The sequence below is a fragment of the Athene cunicularia genome (genome assembly GCF_003259725.1).
Source record: "Athene cunicularia isolate RWA chromosome 4 unlocalized genomic scaffold, athCun1 chr4_part3, whole genome shotgun sequence".
Taxonomy (NCBI): Eukaryota; Metazoa; Chordata; class Aves; order Strigiformes; family Strigidae; genus Athene; species Athene cunicularia.
This window is the reverse complement of record NW_020799100.1, coordinates 8827404-8847354: the sequence shown is the minus strand read 5'-3', so window position 1 is coordinate 8847354 and position 19951 is coordinate 8827404. Positions and strand designations below refer to the sequence as shown.

Here is a 19951-nt window from a genome sequence, read left to right as displayed (position 1 = left end):
GGGGGGGGGGGGGGGGGGGGGGGGGGTAAGGATCCCATTAATCTCCCATACTTAGTGGTAGCTGCCAGAGAGCTCATCCTGAAGACAAAATTAACTCTGACAACTAACTCCCATCCCCATTAACAAAACCCCAGTAAGTAGCAACGTACCCTGGCTCCTAACAGCTGTGGGTATTATACCACCCTGCAGCTTTCTGCCTGTGCCAGACTGCCGAGGCACAAGCCCTCAGCCGTCAGAGCTCCCACTCCTGACCAAGGCTGCATTATGTGGGGGGGTTTGGGGGGCCCCTCCACCAGCCCTGCCGAGCCGAGGCAGTGCCAGAGCAGCTTGAAGCAGCACCACAGCAGGACTGGCTTAGCTGCACCAGGGGAGCTGATCTGGGGAGCACCAGGGGGAAAGGGACACGGAGGGACGCTGAAAGCTAACAATTAAATTTTGGGGCCTGCTTGGCCCATGATGTCATGGTTTCCCAGCGCCCCGCCGATTGGCTGCGGGTGAGCATCTGCTGGGAGCTGGGGCTGGTTATTTGCCTGAGGTTCAGACCTTTCCCAGCGGCTCTGATTCAGGCTGGTTGTCGTGACAACCTGGATAGTGGCAGATCCTGATAACCACGTAATGAGGTTGTCACAAAAAGGAGCCCCTCCATCAGAGAGGTTTAGGGATCATTAATGTTTTCGAGGGAGCGTGAGAGCAGAAGAGGTAAGGGGACCATCTGGCGATGCTGGAGCACATCAACAGCCTCCCTTGGAAAGGAGCTTCGTTAGACAGGAACCACCTACCGACACGTAGCGATGGGAACCAGGCAGGCTGCCTGCCAGCAGTGAGGGGATCCCAACTGCTCAGCTCTGGGATCTGGTATCTGCCGGGATCCAGGCAAAGTCAGAGCAAGGATGACACACAAGTGCTGCCTGGGAACGACTCAAGTCCCTGAGTGGTGAAGGTGCCCAGGGCTCGCTCGGGCACAGGGCAGTAATGCAGCCTGGGAGAAGTGACACAGTGAGGCTGGCACACAGAGGCCTTCCCACTGTGCTACTGGTCTCACATGCCACCTCTTGGAGGGTAAGTCATTGAAAGACTATTCGTTCACCCCATTTGCAGGTAACTTCTGCAAATGTTTCAAATACCTCCCCACTACCATGCCATGCGGCACAGGGAGGTACATGTACTGCAAACCTCACAGAGGGCAGGGCAGGGACTGGCAGCAAATGCAGCTCAATCAAAGAGAATTCAAGCATGGCTGTGCTGTCCTGAGGATCCTCTCAGCTTAGATGCAAGAATGACAAGGCAGGATAGAGATGCCCCCTTGTCATTACTGGAGACTGAGCCTGAGGAAATCATGCAAGGCACCAAACACAGTGTCTTCCCCTGCAATCTACACATGCACTGCCTTCTCACCCCAGGAAACCTTTTGTCCTTCAACCTGTCCTTGTGAAACATGGGCTTCACCCTGTTCTCAACAAACCCACAAGATTCCTACCACTGGCTGCAATAATAGTGACTGGCGTGCTGCAGTCTGAAAACTTCATGAATGGTGATAACACCAAGGCTTTGGAGAAGCTCAGTTGTCACACTACTGATCCCCGAGACCACAACCCTGGAGAAGAATGCCCACACTCATGTTAAGGAACACACTCTTGAAAAAAACCTTTCTGCAAAATGACGTAGTCTGAATCTTTCCCAGGAGGAGATGGAAATTGCCTCCATAGATAACTTTGTGAATCTTACAGCAATAACTGACAGAATGTTTCTTTTATGTTATCTTCATCTGTTTTAAAAATACCTACTGTAAACACGTTATTAATAAAGTCTTCATATTAAAAGCATATGTACTTCTACTTCAGTTTATATTTTTACCTCAAATAATAATTTTCCTACTCAGAATTAATGCTTCAACTGTCGTTTTAACTGAGATATAATAGGAATATTAACACATGCCAATTAAATACCAATCAACTACTAAAGACTGCATTTCATAGATATATTTCTTAATATACCACTACTACACCTCATTAAAATGTTGTTGAATCTTCACAACTAGTGTAAATAATCAAGTGGGATATAATCCACCTCCAGGAAGTAGTAAAACTGAATGTACTGCTCTCCTACTGTGGGAATGTAAAATTCAAAGCTAAGACAGAGATATAGTTGATTACATATAACAGAAATACTCTCAGATTAATACTAGGCACCAGGTTCACAAATCCTCCCTCTCAGAAAGGAACAAAGGGTTGGCAATGTCTGCAAGGAGATCCCCATCCTGGAATACAGTTTTGCAAGAGGGAAACAATATGAGCCAATAGTACTTAAACCTGAGCTCTGAAATACTGCCTGAACTGTAATTAGCGATTCTTCCCCAAGAGAGGCTGTACAACCCAGCAGCATTGCTCCTCTCATTTTAGCAGAGGGGAAACTAAGGCAAAGAACTGCTACAGCAGCTCAGGGCTGGGCAGCAGCTCAGTGGCAGCTCTGCACTAACCCTCCTAGCAACATCACCTCCCACAGATCCCCAGTGTCACTCCCAGGCCCTTTTTTTTTTTTTTTAAACTGCAATGGAAATCAACTTCCAACAAGAATAGCAGGACTAACAGCTTAAATGTATCAATCAAGCCCTACCTTAACATGGCTTGTAAACAGAACATATCACATATCACAGCTTCACAACAAGGCCAGGTTGGACGGGGCTTTGAGCAACCTAGTCTAGTGGAAGGTGTCCCTGCCCATGGCAGAGGGGTTGGAACTAGATGATCTTTAAGGTCCTTTCCAACCCAAACCATTCTGTGATTCTACGATTCCTGCAGAAACAGGTACAGGATTCAGAATTTTTCAAGACACTCCTGTAAAGTCCCATCCTCTTAATGTCTCTTAAACGTCTCCCATCCTCCTTCATGGGGAACATCACATTTGGCTGAACACAAGCAAAGATGACCCACCTGCCTGCTGGATTTTATCTGGTAAAGATGTTGAAGTCAATCTGCTCTCAGGCCTGAGAAAATCAAGACTGACCCTACCTAACTAAAGAGCACAGAATGGTTTCCAGTCCTTCCTGGTGTCAGAGAACAAGACTCTGAGATGCAGCCTGTTATCCCAGACCCAGGGAAGTGTGGCAAAGCTGCCATGGCCCAGCACAAACACCAGATTTACCGATACGTGACCAGGCATAACCCCTTGCACTACAGTGTCTCAGCAGAGGTGAAAGATTACATCTCTCATTTAGGAACACACATATGTAACTATGGTGCCATATGCTTTAAGGGCAAAATCTGACAGTAAAATCACCACAGCAAGATGGGAAAATGCAGCAAATTTATCTTTGCCTGGAAAAATAGTTGTCATTCAGCACTGATTCTTCACTGGAACAGCCATACATCACTGTGCCTTGGTTTTCAACCTGTAAAATGTCTAAAGCTGCATGAGATACATAACTATTCTCCAAGCTGTTTATCTTTGTTTTAATCTGAAAAGCATTTCCCAACATACCAGATTTTTACCCAAATAATTCTCCTATTTTTTTTCCCAACTACTGTGAACAGGAATGATACCGATTCCTGTGCCTGCTGAGAGGCATCAAAACAGAGAGGCTCAAGAGGTAAAATGTCAGCATTATACAGGCTACGCTCAGGTTTAGCCACACTGTGGCAGTGTGTGGATCTGGGGTTTTCATTTACATTCACCTCTATGTAATCATTAAGACTAATTACTGCAGCACTGAGGCAAAGTGTGAAGCAGCCCTGCCTGCACAGCCCTCTGCTTTTCACACCTGAGCTCAGCCCTGTGCTGAGAGCACACCTGTCAGAAGGGAGACATGCTGAGCTCCCACCTGGATATACATATCTGAAAGGGGTACCTGACATTTTGGGGTTTTAGAGATGCTGAATACTGAGACCATGTCTGTGACTCGGAAACCAAACCACATGAAGGTAACATCCAAAGGGAAGGTATATATCTGATCTGATTTATGAAAATGAACTGATTAAAGCCAACAAGGCTGTTATAAAATGAAATGGCATTAACAGCTTTTAAATTAAAGGCACTATTGAATTTTTTAATGCCTGTTTCTTGGTCAGACATTTTTTAAATTAAAAAAAATCTTCCTCTCTGGCCCTTTACCACCCAATGCAGTTGTGTTTCAGGAACAGAAAGGTCTTAGGCAGGGATTCAGACCTCTTCTTTGCACTCCATCACTAGATTTCACATGAGGGATGATTCTGGACTGAAGATACAGGAGACTGAAGTGCTGTTTGCTGTGGAAGAGAAGCAGGGCCGAGTAGCTGCCAGGAGAACTTTGCCATCCTTCACCTCCTTCTGCCTTCAGAGTATTCTGGAGAGAGCACGGAAGCCTGAAGCCACTGAAGTCCAGGATTTCCCTATTGTGCTGAGATGGGCTCCATGGGAGCAGGGAGGGAGACAACCTGTGAGGGGGGGCAGTAATGCACTACAAAAGAAGCTGGAGATACAGACTACCATCCAGAAAGAGGCAACCTGAAGAGGAATGACTCTCCAACTTGTTTTCAATCCCTGGAACTAGCACCCTTCCTTTAGCATCCCAGCTGCTAGAAGCATAAGATGAAGGCATCACCCAAGGTTGTGAGAACAGCAAAGCTACCAGGGGCTCCCAAAGTTTGTATCCATGCAAACAATTCTTGCAGCTTGGACATCCTCCCATGGTAACCCAGTCACACAGCCTCCAAGTCTGGGTTGACTTATCTCTGTCTGTCCTATAGCACAGACAAACTCATAATGGTTTGCACTTCTTCGAGATCCTAGACCCTCCGCTACAGTATCACAGGGGAGGGTCTGAATTATTCCTTCAAAGCAGATGGGACAGCTGAAGCTGCTTTCATCTTTGGTGGTTCCTTCCCCTGTCCCCACAAATTGAAGCAGATCCTTATTTCCATGTGGCTCCTCCTTCTTATTCATCTCTCTCTTGAAGAACGGCTTTTCTCACTATAAATGTTGTGTATTTAACCTCATACTAGATCAGTATGAACTTTGATTTCACAGCTATGGCAACTCTACTGATGTCATGGGTGAATACAAACAAAGGAGGGCAAACACAGGCACTGCATGACGGCTTGTGAACGCTGGGGATACCAAAATGTTGCAATGCAAAGGTACTAAAGGCATTGGGATAACATCAGCCCAGAGGGCCTGGAGAAAAAAAAAGGGTCTTTGTGTGGTACCCATTCCACCAGTGAAGACTTCCATTGCCTGGAGAATATCCCATGACAGTTAGATTTTACTACCATGCCAGCTCAAGGCTGTGTCCTCCCAGCAGCTAGAAGACTAGATAGAGACAAGGGCTGTCTGGGATCTTACAGTACTTCCATACCAGCCTGCTAGACTGAAGCCTCACAATTAGAAAAAGCATGATAGAGAACGTGTGTCTTGCCTTAGAGAATATCCTTCCCAAGCTTAACGGGGTTGTGACCTGCAAAGTTAAAATGCAAGAAACTGTGGCTGCTGACCAGGCAAAGTATTTGGTATTGGGTTAAAGAATCAATGGCTCTCTGCTATAGCAGGCAGGCATCAGCTGCACTAGCTAAAGTGCTCCTCCTTCCTTTAGTGTGCCTAATACCAGCTAGAGCAGCAGGACTGAGACTGCTTTTGTGATATGAACAATTTGCAACAGCTGAAGAAAAAGATTCCTCTGAAACCTGATTTAGCGAGACAGTTCAAACAAGGTTTCAGGAACTTGCTCCAGAGGAAGGACTTTTACCTTTGCAAGACTGACCACATCATGACAGTGAATGGAGAATGCCAGAAACAAACTTACATGTACCGAGAGGAGCTACTAAGCCTGAAAGACAACCTTGCCTCCAGCACATCCTCACTGCAGTTACTTCTTCAGAGGAGAATACCTCCTTCTCCTTCTCCTTCTCCTTCTCCTTCTCCTTCTCCTTCTCCTTCTCCTTCTCCTTCTCCTTCTCCTTCTCCTTCTCCTTCTCCTTCTCTGTGAACCCTTCTAGCACCTTCCTTCCCTTTCTCCCCTGTAACTCTGCACACACATGTAGCTCACTATACATCAGGACACAGACAGTAAAACGTATGAGCTTATAGATTTGTTCCTGCCAAGTAGCATTTCACTACTATTTGTCTCCAGACTCTTGGTTTTGTTTGGCTACAAAGACAACTCCATAAGAAATAATGAAGGCTGGTCACCCAGCTAAGCATGTGTGCAGGTACAAACACCAAGGAGAAGTTCGTTCCATAGATTTCTTCCATGTCATTGAGAAAGTTAAGGTCTGTTTTGACATAGCATAGACAGAGCCAAGCATTAGTTTTAAGACAGAAGGCCACAACACCAGAAAAAAAATCACTTTATTGTAAGATCAGAATCCAGAAGGTCGTGGAGATTGAGTTTTCTGGCAAAACAGGTTTTTTTCTTTTCCTTCTAAACAATATGCTTTTTAGTGTAAAAAAAACAACCCTGGTTTGACAAGTCGTATCTGAACAGTAGAACAGTTTTGAACCCCAAAATTAAGGAAAGATATGTCCATGGGACCCTGAACTCAAGACAGTCCATAGGGAGAGGGTGAAACCTGTCTTAGATGTGGAGACCTTTTCATATCACTTTCAGTGACCAGCGTCTTTAAAAAACTCAAGAAAGTATCCATTTTAGCATGCACTCACAGGATAGGAAAACATTTTGTTCATGGCAAATCTATGAAAGTTTTGTTCTCCATCCAGTTCAGATCAAAAACAAATGTAAAAAGAAAAAATGTTTCAAGAATTGTGAGCATGACCTTTTGACCAGCTTCAGTCAAGTATATAAAGCATGACAGTGCAGAATGCACTACATTTCAGCCCTCATCTCTGGCTGTTAAAGTCCGGCGCTCAATACAGTCAGCTCAATACAGAGAATACAGTCAGGCTTATTAATCTCGTGCTTAAAGATGTCACCTAATCAAGAGCTAGGATCAGGAAGAAATCCCCAGCTGACATTAAAATGTTAAACGCAATGGACTGTATCCAATTATTATTTTTATTGGAATTGCTAATATATGGGATGGGGCTGGAGGGGCTGATTTCCAAGATAAACATGTGACATCAATGCCACTGGAGACAGGGACTAACTGAAGCTTTCGGCCTGCTCTGCGCTGAGCTGCTGTGCCAGGTCAGACCCCCCTTCCATCCCAGGCCTGCCCACAGCCAGGCGGTCAAGAAGCTCCCATGGGGTCAGGGGATCCCTGTTACAGCAATGGTGTCTGTGTGCTCTCATGCATCACAAAGGCTACAAACCGTCATGGTTGCCCAGCTATTCAACTAACCCCCATCTTCCATGAGATAGTTCCTCTTTTGGTACCCATGAAATCCAAAGCTCTGGGATTCCTGTCTCTGGTAAACCTAGCATATAAATAAAGAAACCGTCTCCTTCCATGAGCAAATGGATTTCTCTCCGTGAAGAGATCTTACAGCAGGCCTTCATCTCTTCAGGTTGCATATGTGCAACCTGTAGCAAATGTACCAAGACAGCCTTCTTTGTCATAAAAGTGCCTTTGCAGTTACCTCATAAGTTTCCCTGACAGTCTGAGCTACTTCAATGCAAGGATATGTCATAAACCTTCCTCCAAAAAATCCTTCACTGCATGAGAGGAAAATGACTGGGGTGTGTTGACAGCCTTCAACTATCTGAAATCACTTTGTGAAGTGTTACGTGGACCCAACCCAGCCAAGAACAATCACCCTTAAAATAGAAATTAAAATTAAATACCTTTATTTTTTCATGAAAGAAAGCAACATATTTCATTGGAGAACTCACTCTACCTCTGTCACTCTGACACCTTCACTGACAATCACGCTTAGCTTCTGCCGATGTCACCCACCAGGATGGGGTCACCACACTCAGTATCCATCTCCCTGCTCTTGGTACCTGGTAAGCAGATAATGGATCCATAGGAACTATCTTTACAATGAAAGGTAGCATCCTGTATTGAGGCCACTGGCAGAGAGGAACAGAGCCAGAGGACAGTACTGGATTCAGTGGCATCCTGCCTGCTCTCCTGATGCCATGTATCCGCACTGGGCTCTAGCCAACAGGATGCAGCCAAACCTAGCAGGCGGTTCCATGACATTACTCCAGCTTCCACCAGTGTAAATAAGACTGGATTCCTGCCCTCACTTTTCCCATGCTACCAGCGCTTCTTTACTGTGTGACTGCCAGTCAGAATGCCAATCTAGTCTGCCTCTGGCTTACTGTGGGATCCAGACTCTTATGCTTCAGTGCCTCCTTGCAGTCAAAACGAGATGTTTGTTCATAAATGTTTTTAATCTTGTTGCTACCCTGGCTTCTTCTTGTTAGCCATCTTGCACAGCTGTTGGTTCCACATCAGGGAAACAGGCCAATTATCTTGCACAGCCCAAGGGAGAGCTACTACTCAAGAAGGCAATGGGTGCTTGCCCCAGCAGGAATAACTGCTGTGCCATGGTGAGGGGAAGAAATCCTGGAAGTTCAGAAAGTCTTAACAAAGCAAATTCCTCATCATCAGAGGAAGAGAAGCATCATCCTTCTGGCAAGTGATATCTGTTGCATCTCAGAGGGCTGCACACAGCCCTGCAGATGGCAGGTAAGGAGCCATTTCATAGACTCATAGAATGGTTTGGGTTGGAAGGGACCTTACAGATCATCCAGTTCCACCACCCCTGCCCCGGGCAGGGACACCTTCCACCAGCCCAGGTTGCTCCAAGCCCCGTCCAACCTGGCCTTGAACCCTGCCAGGGAGGGGGCAGCCACAGCTTCTCTGGGCAACCTGTGCCAGTGCCTCACCACCCTCACAGGGAAGAATTTCGTCCTCATATCTAATCTGAATCTACCCTCTTTCAGAGTAGAGGGGGAGAATCCCCTCCCTCGCCCTGCTGCCCACACTGCTCTGGATGCAGCCCAGGACACGGTTGGCTTTCTGGGCTGTGAGCGCACATTGCTGGCTCACAGTCAGTTTTCCATCCACTCATACCCCCAAGTCCTTCTCTGCAGGGCTGCTCTCGATCCAATCTCAGCCCAGCCTGGATTTGTGCTTGAGATTGCTCTGACCCATGTGCAGGACCTTGCCCTTGGCCTTGTTTAACTCCATGAGGTTTGAACCTCATGTTCTGGAGACAGCAACACCTTGAGGCAGTGCTCGGGGACTGATGCAGGGCTGGGCAGCTCCAGGACACAGTTACTCTTTACAGGCCGATGTGACACATGGCCACAGACCCAAAGCTGGCGAGTAGAGACCTATGTTGCCAAGCAGGACGGGCTCCTCCATCATCAACATTTCAGCTCCTGATAACTTGGACTGAAGGTCCCAAGGGAGCACCTTAGCCAAGTCCAGTCACCCTAACCACACTGTCTCCTTGGAGCTGACACCTGCAGGTCAAGAGAGGATCGAGGCTATCAGCAGACAGCCTGCTCTCCCTACACACAGGGCAGACACATCAAGCCTGGGCTGTAGTATGCAACACAGAAGGTATGACACCGGCAGGATGGCTTCCAACTAAACCAAAAGCTGTCTGTTCACTTTTCCACACAGACATCATCAGAGAGACCTGGTCCCTGCTCTTTCAAGTTTGTCATCACACAAGACATGGGCTCTATTTCCCACAAGAGATCTGGTCTGTCAGTTCAGGCTGAGACAAGTAGAGCCCAGCTCCTCCTCCTCACAAGGAGTTAAGTGATTGTAGTTTACACTACACTTACAGGTATCTGCGGAGAAGGAAGAGAGAGGGGAGAGGAGGCTGACTTGCCCTTTGGAGGTCCAATTCTTTCACCACCTGCCTCCCTCAAGCCCTGCACCAACAAAATGGATTTCCACACTTAATCTCACACACAGCCTTGGTGTCATCCCACTTGCTTTTATGTGGCAGCCGTGCTCCTTTTGTAACAGTGCATGGTTCAGAACAGATTGACTGTGTGGCAAGGTGAATTATAGCTGTGAACAAAATGTCTGGACAATTGCTATGGCAAAAAGGACTGGCACTGCTTCATGCTACTGCCGCCAGTTATCTCCTGGTTGCACAATGAATCCCTTATCACCTTCTCTCACCAGAACTGGGCAGAAGAAGCTTTGTGGCCTTTGCTTTTCCCTCACTAATCACTGCTGGGCTAACAAGTCCCACGGACCAGGAACAGCCTGCTATTCTGGCTCAGAAATAGAGCTCATACCTTGCCTTCAATCTGACTGCTGAAAATGTGCCCTCATATGGCCTGTGATGCCATTTTTGTCTTCTAATGGAAGCTGAATGTCACTGCTTTCCCCATCAGGAATGAATGCTAGCAGACTGAAGCTGCAGTTCTGGCTACTTGTTGCACCAGACAGCAGCTGAACAGGTCTGTCCAAGGAGAGTGGGACTAGTCAGGCACAACTGTAAGCCTAACTCTCTTCAGTCCCAGGGTGGGCAGTGTCAGTGCCTGCCAGAGCCCACCAAGCTAGAGCTGGCACAGAGAGGCAGCCTTGCACTCCCCAGCTCGTGTCTCCTGTCACTGCTATGCTCAACACTCCTTGGAGAGATGGAAAGTCAAGATGCCAACACCAATTCCCTTGGAAGGAGACTAAGAAATGTGTTTTATTTGCACCCGAGTGATCTGCTCAGAACCAGCTGGATGGATTCAGGAGACAGGAGGAGAAAGATCTTATCTGTTTGCTGTTTAGCAGTTTAATGTCAGAAAGTATTGGAACTGAAAGTATCTCAAGCTTCATGGCCTTTGAGCTCTCTTGGTTGTGGTTCAAAAAGGCAAACCCCAAACCAAAAGAGCTCGCAAATAACATAGGAATTTTCTTCCCTCTATTGTCTCCAAAAATATGAAAACAAATTCTACCTCAGGTGGGCTGCAGCCCTGTCAGGGGCACAATGCTGGGTGACATCTGCATCTGCCCTGTCCCAGGCTGTACCTCCTTTAAGGGTGCCAGCCCACAAACTGTGGCCAATCCATAGTAACTCCACTCCGTGAGCTACCCAAAACTCATGTAAATAAGACAAAGAAACAGATCAATCTTACCCTACATAAGGGAAATGGAGAGGCACAACCAGTCCCATATACATGTTAGCACGCAGAATAATCCACTTTACTTTGGGAGCCTACTCCCTGTATTAACTGCTCTACTTTGTAATTTTCAAAGCAAAAATAATTTTGACCCTGCAGAAAACTGTCTGTCCAGAATTGCCACCACTGAACTGGCAGGCTTGTGTCACTACACCTCCCTCCAGTGTCCTTGTACCAACAAAGCCAGAAAAGGCTAGGGGGTGATGAGGATGGCCATCGAATCCAGGGGCATCATCAGTTTCCTTTCTAAGAGACAGCAGTCGTTCCTCCCCACCTCCTAGGCTCCCAACCCAATGGCTATTGCTTACTGCAGCACTGGCCACATGCCTTGGAGTTGTGTCTGTGAATTCAGCATGTGAATGCTCCACTACTTGGCACCTTTTGCTACACATGCCCAAAAGAAGTGACTGTAGCCCTGCAAAACCCTGAGATCATGTTGTGTATTCATGAGTGCCATCTACTGGCACCTTCTCTCTTAATTAACCTTTACAAAGCAACTTTGTGTGGTGCAGAGCTCTCCAGACCCAGAGCACAGAGGTAGCACTGGCTCCTGTCCCCCCCCTAAGCAGGGCAAATAGCCTGTGCTTCTCCAATATCCCTACCTCTCCGCTCTCATCGGCTGCAGGAAATAAATTAGGTGGATTCAATTCTACCATCTGCTACAAGGATTGTTTAAGTAAAACAAACATGTTTTCCTGGTAGGGAAAGAATAACAGTTAAGGAAACACTTGAGATCTCAAGAGATTCCTCGTTATGCTTCTGCTAGCTGGGTAAGAAGACATCAATACAAAAAAAAAAAAAAAAAAAACATATACTGGCTTCTTCCTCAAAAGACTGCCTGGCCCCCTGGAACCTCAGTTTCTAAGGACTGCAGCTGCAAAGAAAACATGAAGATTCAGATGCCCAGGTATTTTGCAGAGTATGCTGAGAGCCAGAAAGAATGGCTCTGCCATGAGTCATCTCATCCCTAACCACTACACTTGCAGTGATAGCCACTGGGGACAAATACGGGTAATTTATCCAGTTCTCCTGGGAGAAAGAAGCAAGGGGATTCCAAACCTGCACACTTTGCACAAAGGAATATTTCATTAAAGGGGCTCAAGTCAAAAGCATTTGCTGGACACCACTGCTAATTTTGCTCCCCAAAATGTCAGGGAGACTCTTAGCAGAGCCCCTGTGCTATATGAGTTCCGCGCACTGAAGGAGAGCCATGCAGCACCAACCCTCATCAGGGCAATAATTACACTCATGGGAGCTTCATGAAAAAAGTCTGGCAAAATTATAGAAGCTGGCAACAGTAGGAACATGCCAATCTAACTGACAAGTAATACAAAGGCTGCTGGGCAAAGAGCAAAGGACTAGAGTACAGAGCATGAAATATCCAAAAGTGCAAGAAAACCACACTCTGATAGTCAACTTGACACAAGCTCTGCAAACAACAGAGCCACTTCATCTCTGAGCCACAAAGGCTTAGGACCTGTGTTCTCCTCCCATGGCTGTCCTTGACATGGACCCAAACTTATCGTTTCACACTGGCAATTAATGCCTTGTAGGGCAAGATCTTCTGATTGCCTTGTACAGACATACACATTAGACTTCCCTGAGATGAGAGCACCCAGTGCCCCTTTCCCTTCCCTTTCCTTCTGTCCTCTTCCTGCTCCGTCACCCTCTCCTGTTTGCTTTTTCACCTTCACACAGGAAACAATCTTATAATTGGAGCCAGAAACAGACACTCATCCTGCCAAGAGCCATCTCAAAGGCTTAGATCCTAAATTCCTCCAGGAAGGGAAATGAGTTATGCACACTCTTGATGATAAAAGTGATTAACCATCATTACCAAATTGCTGTAGTGTCAGTTCTGGTGTTCACTCTAAAAAGGGACAATGTCTGACAGCACAGAGTTTAGTAGAAAAGATAAAACCCCAGAATTTAAAGTCCAGATAATCCATCCTGCAGAGAGAGATGAAATGAGCTCAGTGCCTGTAATTTAGTAATGAGAAGGTTAAGTTGTATCTCAATCACAGTCTGTATGTACCTGTGCCATGAAAAATCTTGAGATTAGTGGGTGTTTGAGTCTTTTTCAATTTTAAACAAAAGCATCATGAGAAGCACAACAAAAACTGGAAATAAGTAAGAGGAACATTTTTAGACCAAAGCAATGCACCACTGAAATAATTTACTAAGCAAAGTAGTAGATTTTCTCTGACTTACAGTTTCTGCATCTCCACTGAGTCTGTCTAAACGGCATGCTCTAATCTAAGTGGAAGTTATTGAGCTTGAAATAGAAATCTTTGGGTAAAAGTTTGCAATCTGTTTTGCATGGGAGGTCAGACTAGCTGGTTGGAACTCATCCTCTTGTAAACAGGGCCGTGATGGGAGAGCTGGATTCTGAGAGCTGGCAGCTGAAGAACAGTAGGACACAGCAGTAATAGTTTCCCATCACCTGGGATCACACTACCGTTTACATCAGTACTTTAGGAGGTAGAATATTAATGTTGCCTACCCAGGATTTCTCCAGCAGTAATGAAAATTAAGATGTATAGTATGACTCATATAGACTGAATGCCGTAAACAAATAATGAAAATAAATTATTGCAATATGCAGTTTTGGAACTCCTGTACCTTGTGTTTTATTATTTATTAATTGTATTTCCATAGCAATATAGTTCTGTGGCACCCTGTAGCCTAAAGTCCCTTACTTTTTAAGTGTTAATTAGGGCTCACAATGAATGCTGGGAAGTGAAGGAAATGCGTTTGACTCTCTCCAATGTTTGCAAAGCCCTACAAGCAAGACCCAAAGGGACTTGCACAACGTCACAAGTCAGTCAATAGCACTGACTGAAACAGAGCTCAAAACTCATAGCTTCCAGGTTCCTCCCACAGAGAGAAAGGCTGGTAACAAATCCCCAAAGAACTGGGAATAAGCAAGAAAATCACAGTGTGCAGTCTGGCTGTGTTCACAGGTAAGCTAATTAGATTGTGGCCTAATTAAAATACAGCCTTTGCATCTTGCCTTTCTTCCTTGATGATGTGAGCAACAGGTATAGGTGTCAGCTAGGAGCCAGCTTCTAACCTTGGAGAGCACAGAACAGCCCTACAATGAGGCAAGAAACCCAGTGATTTCAATACAGTACACTCATGGAAAGCATCACTGCATATGAATGCCTACAACAGCAGAGGGAAAGAAATGAAGACACAGAAGGCTCCCTTCCACAGAAAATCTAGTTTTAGAAGCACCAAATACTTGTCATTTCAAAATAAGTTTCCAGGTGTTTGGCACCTCTAGAAAGCAGTTCCCATACCTTAGCAATTATAAAGGACACACAAGTCCAATATGCTTTTAATGGCTGGAGTTAAAAACTACTTCTGCCAAAAACTGCGAAAACAAGTGGTGATCACATATCTCTGCACCACAGTGAAGCTGGGGAAACAAAGGCATTACTTGTGTTATGGTATCTCTCCTCCCTTTTTGGCCAGGAACACAGAAGGAATGGAAAGGAAACAACTTACAAAGGGCCATGAAAATGAAACATTAACCAAAGATTTGACCTCCACACACAAAATCTAAGAACTGAGAAAACTCTACCACAAAAAAAGAGTTTTTTTGTCTAAAGATTGTTTTTAGAGGACAGTGGTCTGGTCAAGGAAAAAGCTGAGTTTAACTTGCTTAATTCTCAGTGAGTTTTAAGGGTCTGATCAGTCTGATCACTGGAAAAAACCCACCATGTTGTTATCATGTGCCCATTCTGCATAGGCAGAGGTGTTACAAGCGCAAGCAGCAGGCTGTCGCCTCTGGGGAAAAGGAGGTTTTCAGTTACCAAGGGAAGAACGCAGCCCAGGTTCTTACTGAAACCTGCAGTTGACATGAGGATGAATAGTTACAAAAAGAAATACCAGTCTCCCACTAAAGAATCAGTTCATGAGTGACCGGAGGTGAAATGCTAAAACCAATACAAGCTTGTGTACGCAGAAGGCCTGAACCAGAGAGCCAGAACATTCAGGAGGTGCCCAAGGCAGCTTCACACAGGCTGCACATCCAAGATAATTCTCTGCCAAAACAGACACCCTCCAGATGCAGACAATGCAGAAAAGCCTAAGTGTTTGGCAGATGAAAATGGAAAAAAATATCTGTAAACTCTGAAGGTAAAAGTCATTACTCTTGCCCTTAATAACTCACAGATCTATTTTTCCCTATCTTGTCTGCCAAACATTTCAAACCACTGTTGCATTTCCTACTAAACCATGATGCCCACAGAAGGAAACTCAAGTGAGCAGTGGCCCATGAGACGGTATAGTGCTTTGAAAATGAAGTTTCCAAAAGCATTTGAGATAATGGAAGAGAAAAGGAGGGATCAGAAGCAGGAATGAATGAACACAGAGAGACAGGATTTCTCTGTACATCAGAGCTCTGAGCTTCAAAGTCACGTGGAAATCCCAGCTTTCCTGGTTTTAACAGGAAATAGCCCAGGAGATAGACTGAAGGCTCTGAGGCAATTCATTTTTCAACATGACAATGCAGTCTACAGCCAGAGCATCACATTGGGGTCATGCTGCCTGTTACTCAGTGAGAAAAAAGATCAAAGCGAGAGGGAATAGATCCTGCAAGGCAGGGTGCGAATCTGCAGCTCCACTGTTCTTTCCTTCTCACAACTCACCTAGATGAAAGTAAGGAGTCGGTTCAAGCTGTGGATGTCTGCACCTACACAGGGAAGAAACCAATAATGCCAAGTAGCCCCTTTCCTCTGCTTGATGGAGAGCACTACACACACTTGCTTAGAGCCCCTCTCCCATTCCATGGGCAGGTAGCACTGCTGGTTTACTCCAGCACAGGAGGGTCAGAAGAACCATAACTCCAGAAAGGTCTGGTTGCAAACAAAAGCCAGGGAAGCTCATGTCTTTATCAACTTTTTATCCACTCCCTTTTCTCTTCTGTTTTGCTGTCATCTATCATTAAAATTAAGTAACATTTGGTCTTGTCACTAAGTTAATCAAGAGACACTGCAGACTCAGAAAGTCAAACTCAGTCTAACCTGCTGCATACTCACTCCTGATACACTTGAGGGAAAAGCACAGCCTAAGATGCAGTGAACAGGGGACTCATCCCTTCGAACTGTGCCTGATGCCCACCCAACTCATAGAAGAAACATTGCAAAGCAGTTAGAGACACAGAAGACTCATAATTGGGATGATCCTATATAAGCATATCAGTAACTGCTGTTAAATAGCATGGGAAAACCTGATTCACAGCCCCACAAGGATCTGGAACAGAAAATATTAGCAGCACAATATAATGCAGAGCCTTTGCACACTATCTTTACAACAGGCAGTCAACATCCTTGCAAAGTTGCCTGCTTGCATTTTGTATTTGTATTATCTTCCATGCTCATTTTAGTTCTGATCTCAAATAAGTGCTGTTCATCTCTTCTTCCCAAACATCACCTCCCCAGTTCCTCACAGCCATGAGCTGCTTGTGTATTTCACTGCCTTGAGAGTTACAATAACGATGCTCCCAAATCCAAAGAAAACTAAACCAGTGCTGGGTGGCCCTCAGATCATCAAAAAATATAGGGTAGCACTGTGGCATGGACACAGTGCTTTCTGCAACTGTGCCAGCATTTCAGGTGGATTCTTGGTTATCTTCTCTCTTCCTGATGCTTTCTTACAAATCAGGCTCTCCCCCTGCCTGGTCCTTCTGTGATAAAAGTCTCGTTGCAGCTGCAGGGAAAGGCAAGCCATTTTGCCTGCATGGCTGCCTCTGCATTTCAAGCTTATTTGTATGAGACACTGCCACCCAGCATAATTTGCATACGTACCAAAATGCGAGACCTGCACAAAATGAAGCAGGAAAACCATTTGTTTCTCGTCTCGGAAAAGGTTAATGGCATGGATACTTTGCAAATGTTTACTATGAAGTGTTTCCTAAGCCTCTGAGCTATAGAATTTGTACATAAAAGGAGGTTCACCCTCTTCCCCCAGTCCCACAATCCTATTTGCTTCAGATTAGCACGAGTGACCTCTACTTCACTTGAGCTTCATTCATCGCCTACGGAGTAGGGCCTGGTTTTACTGAGTTATTTCCCTGCCATCATGAAATGCTATTCAGCTGCACTGAAGGGGACAAGGCTGCAGATGCAGGTGTTAGCTTTCTATTACATTAACTGTTCAAAATCCAGAAAAGATTCCTATTTAAACCTTACTCGGATCAGGAGGGTTGCAGAAAACCATGACATACATACAAGATACCTGGACTTAATACACCCAAGGCCCAAAACATGGGATAAAGAAATCAGGGCTGAACTACATCCTGGTAATTATATACACATCAGGGGACAAAGCAGCCCTTCCATGAAGCACCGCATCTCAGCTCCTCCTGCAGCTCCCTCCCTCTTTGTCCTCAACTGTGTCAGTCACCCAGCATGCCCCACAGTTGTCGTCTTACAAATGCATCAGAGGCTCTGGGATGGGTGCTCTGTGAAATGGCTTAATTTAAATTGACATATGAAGTGTCACCTCCAAATTAAGCCAGGCTGAAGAAAACCCTTCATAACCTTTTGGTTCCTTTTCTCTCTTTCTTCCCCTCCCACTTTGCTTTAAAAGAGGGCTTAGATGTCACTCACCTCTCTGGCCATCAATAGGAAACAACTCCTACCTGAAAGATGTCTTCAGTTGCAGACTATAAGGGCAGGGAGGATATGCCCTCATTTCCCCAGTGCTCCAAGAATAACAGCCCAGACTGAAGTCCCTCCACAAGTCAGATCTCCTGTGTCAGACATAAACCCAAATTATTCTGGCACATAAACACAGATCCATGCTGAAAGAATGGCCACTGGGCAATTAACAGAACGAGCATTAAATCTGTCTCACTCCTTTGTTCTCCAGGCAGGCTGCAAGATTGACTGAACCCTTTCACTTGGGAAAACAAATATCAGGCCTGATTGAAGCTAGCAAAACGCCACATAGTGCCATCAATTTCTCGTAACCCTGACTGAAATTTTGACCTATGGCTTCCAGCTGCAGCAAAGCTCTTACTAGCTACCTGCAACTCCTGTACCTTCAAATGGCACAATAGCTGCACTATTTTTTGCAGACCAGGGAGAGATTTTCTTAGATCTCGCTTTCTTTTTAAACCTTGCAAATTGGTTCTGGTTTCCCTGCTAGCTGGATACCCCTGCCAGGCTTGCCCTTCTACCTCCCCACCCTGTTCTGTCTTATGCCCCCAGGCTAGGCTGAACAGTTTTAAGTAAAAAGTCAGATGTTTTCCAAAGTGCCACAACAGCACAGAGCAAATCCCCCGCTCACATGTGTGCATTAGGCCCACGGTGGCCACCCTGTGCAGCACCCGGGCTGCCTGGCAAATCCTGCTCCAATATGGACTAGGCTGCACTAGGTTTGGAAGCCTTTCTTGTGATTTGCAAATAATTATAGTTCAGACACAACCCATAAATACCGTATTTAAATGTTCCACTCCTTACTACAAAACGGGATCCTGCCTAAAGAAGTAGAGCGCTCAACTTAAAGTAGAGAAGACAAATATAAAGGCCTGGTGGCAATAACTGTCCCACTCTCACAGAGCAAGGGAAGCAGACTTTTTAAATGCCCTCAGCACCTGGGCTGTCCCAACAAATATTCCATCCTTTAGCTCTCCAAAGAATTACATATCATTCCTTACTCTGCACAGACAGGAATTTGCTTTTGCATTCAGTGAATGGTGGCTGGGTGTTTGGTTTAAAAACAAAAACATGTATTTACTGAAAATCACACGTGACTTGTGATGAGCAAAGCCATTTTAAACAGTCCAGAACATGGAGGAACCACCCAGAACACAGAGGGTGTTGTGTGGGCCCCTCTTCAACACACACATACTGAACTCCAAAAAAGCCAGAGACTGACGAAGACTGGTAGGATAATCAGAATAAGGGAGATTCCTCATGGGAGACCAGAGTAGCTGTCTTTTTTTAGCTTAACCAGAGACTAAGAGGGGTCAACACCGCAATCCAGAAATAACTTGAAGGCGAACACCAAGGAGGAAAAATAGCTAGTCAAGATCAGTGATTAGAAATAAACAAAGAAGAATAAAAAGGCCATAAGTAAATTTAGACTGGAAATTATGTTTCCATTACCAGAAGGATGAGGCAGAACCTACTTTTCAATAGAAAGAATGGGGGAAAGAAACCATTAACTATCTTCAGGAGTTTATAAAGCAGACTCTAGGACATGGTACCTGCAGTCAGAGGGGCTGAATCAGGCAGTCTCAAGCTTCCTCACTACACTGGGTGCTCAGCTCAAAAAAAAAATTAAAATAGAGGAAAATGTCAACATTCACCACTGCTGTCAAAAATCTCTCATTAAAACTAGGCCACAAATGCAGCAAGCTCTGCAGGGAGGAATGCCCAGAGGAGAAAAATGGCATCTTGGTGAACTCAGGCTCCCTGATCATTTGTGCCTCTCCATCACAAACACAGACACTTGCCCCATGCTCGCTCTCCAGGATGAACTGCCAGTTGGGATTTTTCTATAGCACATCTACAGTGAGGCATCAGGAAACTCTGTAAAAGCTATTGGAATAACTCTACCCAAAAGCAGTCTCTTGCCGTAGAACAAACAGTTAAAAGGAAAAGGGGTCAAATTATCTGTACTCCTATTTAGTCTCTGTAAGTAGAATTTGCAGGAATCAGAAAAGAAGAGAAATGTTTCCATCCCTAGTTACAACTTTTCAAAGGAATTCTGCTCGTTTTTTTCCCCAACAAACATTCTTCATCATTTGCAATTTATGTCCCAAGAGACATGGAATGCAGAAAGTAGGCGAACATATAGGAGAAAACAGAGTGTCTACTTCTTAAAATCTTTTTTAACATTTTACAACATACAGTGGAAAGAAAGGAAGGGAGGGAAGGAAGGAAGGAAGGAAGGAAGGAAGGAAGGAAGGAAGGA

At 45.3% G+C, this 19951-nt stretch overlaps 1 protein-coding gene across 4 annotated transcripts in view; it reads right to left on the bottom strand.

The window, feature by feature from the left end:
- Positions 1 to 19951, bottom strand: part of PAK3 (p21 (RAC1) activated kinase 3) — a 199202-nt gene that overhangs the window by 83518 nt on the left and 95733 nt on the right. Inside the window, exon 1 of one of the 4 annotated variants that reach the window (XM_026848323.1) lies at positions 17670 to 17760. The exons of 2 other annotated variants lie outside the window; for them this stretch is intronic. The gene's annotated coding sequence lies outside the window, so the exon portion shown is untranslated. Of the gene's footprint in view, positions 1 to 17669; positions 17761 to 19951 lie in introns of those variants that run through there. One more of the 4 variants, XM_026848322.1, reaches the window with a different exon arrangement.